The following is a 4516-nucleotide window of genomic DNA, read 5'->3' as shown; positions in this document are numbered from 1 at the left end:
GTTTCCTCTGTCATTTTGGGAAAAATTGGCTTCATGTACCAGATGATGTCTACAGGGTATTGATTTTTTTAGCCTCCATATTTTTGTCCCTATAGCATTTGAAGGATTTAAGTGCAACATGCTGCAAATTCTCAGTATCATGTGCAGGAGACATAACTCAAACATGCCTACTGAATGTCAAGGTCACACTAAATGGCTGAATGTTCGAGCATGTATTTTCATGCATGTTCATTATAGAATCGTATTAAAACCATCTTCAAATGTTTGTGACATTGAGATAATGTGCTTAAGGCATGAGGCAATCACACCACCTCAAGGTCACAGTTGAAGGTCAAATAGATTACAACATGGGGATGTAGCTGTCTCTTGGAATGCCAGTGTTTCAGTGTGGAGTAAATTGTCTCTAGTATATGACATTGACCTCTTCTTCTGCCATTTAGCCACATTGAAAGGATTATTTGACCGTCACATTGTGCAAAGTAGCTAACTGAGGCGGTGAAAACGTGACACTGTGACTGGGTATAAATGAACATTTTGTTCGACACCATTTTGTTCACAGATGATATACTCCCATTCAACTCGCCTGTCTAATCTTCCAATACTTTTTGCCAGCTGTGGACTTGTCCACATAAGTTCCTCTATTTGACAGAATGCAATCTAATAATATTCATCAACTTATAGCAATATGTAACATAGCATGACATTGACTTGAGAATTTTAACAACTGTAAAGAACATATCTATTTTCTTTTAAACACGTGTGCTAAGGTGATTTAGATGTTATTTGGGGCATTTATTGAAAACATTATGGCTGAAACTTGACTTGCAAATAATTCTTCTGCAGAAAAGGATTTTTTGCAAGAACCTTTACAATAACTATCTGTCTACATAGATATTTACGATGCTTTTTGTTAATCGTACCATTTTTAAAAAGAGTTTTTTAGTTTTCTTGAAGTCATTTATGACTCAATCTTTATGAAACTTGATTGGGATGTTTTGTCTTGACATTTTCTAGGCCGAGTTTATATTTGGGTCACATGCATCCAAAAACTAATTCATTGTGTCAAATGTCAGAAAAACCTTATACCCATTTCAGAGACCACATTCATGACTCAAACTTGGTCATAATAGTTATCTTGACACTATCTAAATGGAGTTGATGGGGGTCACATGCAACAAAAACAAGCTAACATGAGCAAATTATAATTAACACCTTGTTACCTCTCTAGAGGTTACATTTATGACTCAATCTCGATGATGCTTGGTTAGAATGTTTATCTTGGCGATATAGCTGAATATGAATCTGAATAACAACACTAAATGTCTATTGGTCAGAATGTCATCTTGACAATATGAAGGTCCTGTTAAAATCTGGATCTGAAAGTGGGCTCATAATCTAGTTCACTATTTCAATTCTTCAACAAATGGTGTCTGTGAAATAATGGCCATCTTATCATCCTACATTAAAAACTAAACTGGTATGCACCTTTTTTTAATTGGACATCCTTTAAAACAATGCCCTTTTTGCATATAAAAATTTTCCTAGAGCATTACTTGAAAAACTGTTGCTATAACTCCCATCCTTCGTTTGAATTAGATCTTTGTTTATTTTCATTCTTCAATTTTGTCAGGAGGATATCTTGAAAATAAAAATAGGTGATAACTTAACACTTAAAAGAGAACATATCTCATTTAGGGAATGTGCAGTGCATTTAGGACCATAAAACTTGCAATCCTATTTCTAGAGTTATTGCTCTTTTTTAAATATTTAATAGGAATATTAAACAATGTGTCAATTAAAATTTAATAGGTGGGTAGATCTAATTGAGGAGATGGGATGTAACTTTCACAAAGCCACTACTCTTGCTTCCATATTTACAGTTATTGCCCCCTTTGAGTATTTTATACTTTAATTTTGCCCAGAGCTTGTCTGGGTAATTATTAGAGGTATCAACTTAGAACTTAATTTGTACAAAGTGGTCAAGAAGTAGAAGCTCAGTATATAAGAACTATAACTCCTGCTTTCATTTCACAGTTATTGCCCTTGCAGTTGTTCATGTGGAAAATTTGTCTAGATGTTACAATGTTAAGGGTGAAAGTTAATAACTTCAATACAATGTAGTCACAAGACAGTATATAGACTCTACATTTTATTTACACACTAAGATAATAAACATATACATCAATTATTATGAATAACTCACTCACACTTCTTGTATCATTACATGTCTGCGCTCCATTCCACTCTCCCCAGATTCTCTCTGTTCCTGGCTTCATATCTGCCTACCAATCCATATTTGGATATTGTGACAGTGTGGATTGACACTGATAGACCCCTAAAATTTAATTAATATGTATAATGGCAACTTTTGAAATATCTGACAAACAGAGTTTGCCAAGCAACAGACCATTCCAGACTTTGCTCCTTTGTAATACGAAATGATGATAACATAATATTCTGTTCTGATAAATGACGAACAACAAGACCTGATGGCACAAAAAAGCTGCATTCCTATACTAACAAGTGTTCTGCGGTCGGAGACATATGCCCCCCAAACACTTTGACCTTTGACCTAATGACCTTAAAATCAATAGGGGTCATCTGCCAGTCATGATCAATGTACCTATTAAGTTTCATGATCCTAGGCCTTAGCGTTCTTGAGTTATTATCCGGAAACCATTTTACTGTTTCAAGTCACTGTGACCTTGACATATGAACTAGTGACCTGAAAATCAACAGGGGTCATCTGCCCTTCATGATCAATGTACCTATGAAGTTTCATGATCCTACGCCTAAGCGTTCTTGAGTTATCATCCGGAAACCATTTGGTGGACGGACCGACAGACCGATCGACAGCTGACATGTGCAATTCAATATACCCCCTCTTCTTCGAAGGGGTGCATACAAATTAAAACATAGGGCATATGATGACCATAACATAAAGTATGCAGATGAAACTTCTCAGGCAGGAAGCTTGCATCGCTGCAAAACAGGTTCTAGAAACAGAAATGTTAATGCAGGTGGGTGGAGCTATTTCAAGCATGACATTAAAGGTACATGTTGACCTTTTAAGTTCAGGACATTCTGCCCTGTCCCCAAATATAAGGTTATGTCAATTATGTTGATCTTATAGATTTACTCAGGATTGTTTGACAAGGTTTGGTCATCAGTCTGTCCTGGCTTAGGTTAAAGTGAAAATGTGTTATGATGCTTATTTCTTAATGTTGTTTTCGGACTTTTTGACTAGGCTATTCTTAGATTTCAAATAAATTGATGGTTCATTTTGTTCTTATTTGATGTGCAATGCGCAGAAGTTTATTTATTGTTATATATTATTCTCACATACATGTAAATATAAATTTAAAAAGTACTTGACACACTGACAGACAATGTTCATAGTTAAATTATCGTAAGATATTATACTCACATAAATATATGTTTTAAAAATTATTTGACACACTGACAGACAATGTTCAAAGTATAATTATTGTTAGATATAATACATAAATGTAAGTTTAAAATATACTTGACACACTTACAGACAATGTTTATAGTATAATTATTGTTAGATATAATACATAAATGTAAGTTTAAAATATACTTGACACACTGACAGACAATGTTTATAGTATAATTATTGTTAGATACAATACATAAATGTAAGTTTAAAATATACTTGACACACTTACAGACAATGTTTATAGTATAATTATTGTTAGATATAATACATAAATGTAAGTTTAAAATATACTTGACACACTTACAGACAATGTTTATAGTATAATTATTGTTAGATATAATACATAAATGTAAGTTTAAAATATACTTGACACACTTACAGACAATGTTTATAGTATAATTATTGTTAGATATAATACATAAATGTAAGTTTAAAATATACTTGACACACTTACAGACAATGTTTATAGTATAATTATTGTTAGATATAATACACAAATGTAAGTTTAAAATATACTTTCCACACTGACAGACAATGTTTATAGTATAATTATTGTTAGATATAATACATAAATGTAAGTTTAAAATATACTTGACACACTTACAGACAATGTTTATAGTATAATTATTGTTAGATATAATACATAAATGTAAGTTTAAAATATACTTGACACACTTACAGACAATGTTTATAGTATAATTATTGTTAGATATAATACATAAATGTAAGTTTAAAATATACTTGACACACTTACAGACAATGTTTATAGTATAATTATTGTTAGATATAATACATAAATGTAAGTTTAAAATATACTTGACACACTTAAAGACAATGTTTATAGTAAAATTATCGTAAGATATTATACTCACATAAATATAAGTTTAAAAAATTACTTTACACACTGACATACAATGTTTATAGTATAATTATTGTTAGATATAATACTCACATAAATATAAGTTTAAAATATACTTGACACACTGACAGACAATGTTTATAGTATAATTATTGTTAGATATTATACTCACATAAATATAAGTTTAAAAAATACTT

This window comes from Dreissena polymorpha, chromosome 13, assembly GCF_020536995.1.
Source record: "Dreissena polymorpha isolate Duluth1 chromosome 13, UMN_Dpol_1.0, whole genome shotgun sequence".
NCBI classification, from domain to species: Eukaryota; Metazoa; Mollusca; class Bivalvia; order Myida; family Dreissenidae; genus Dreissena; species Dreissena polymorpha.
This window is presented reverse-complemented; position numbering follows the sequence as displayed.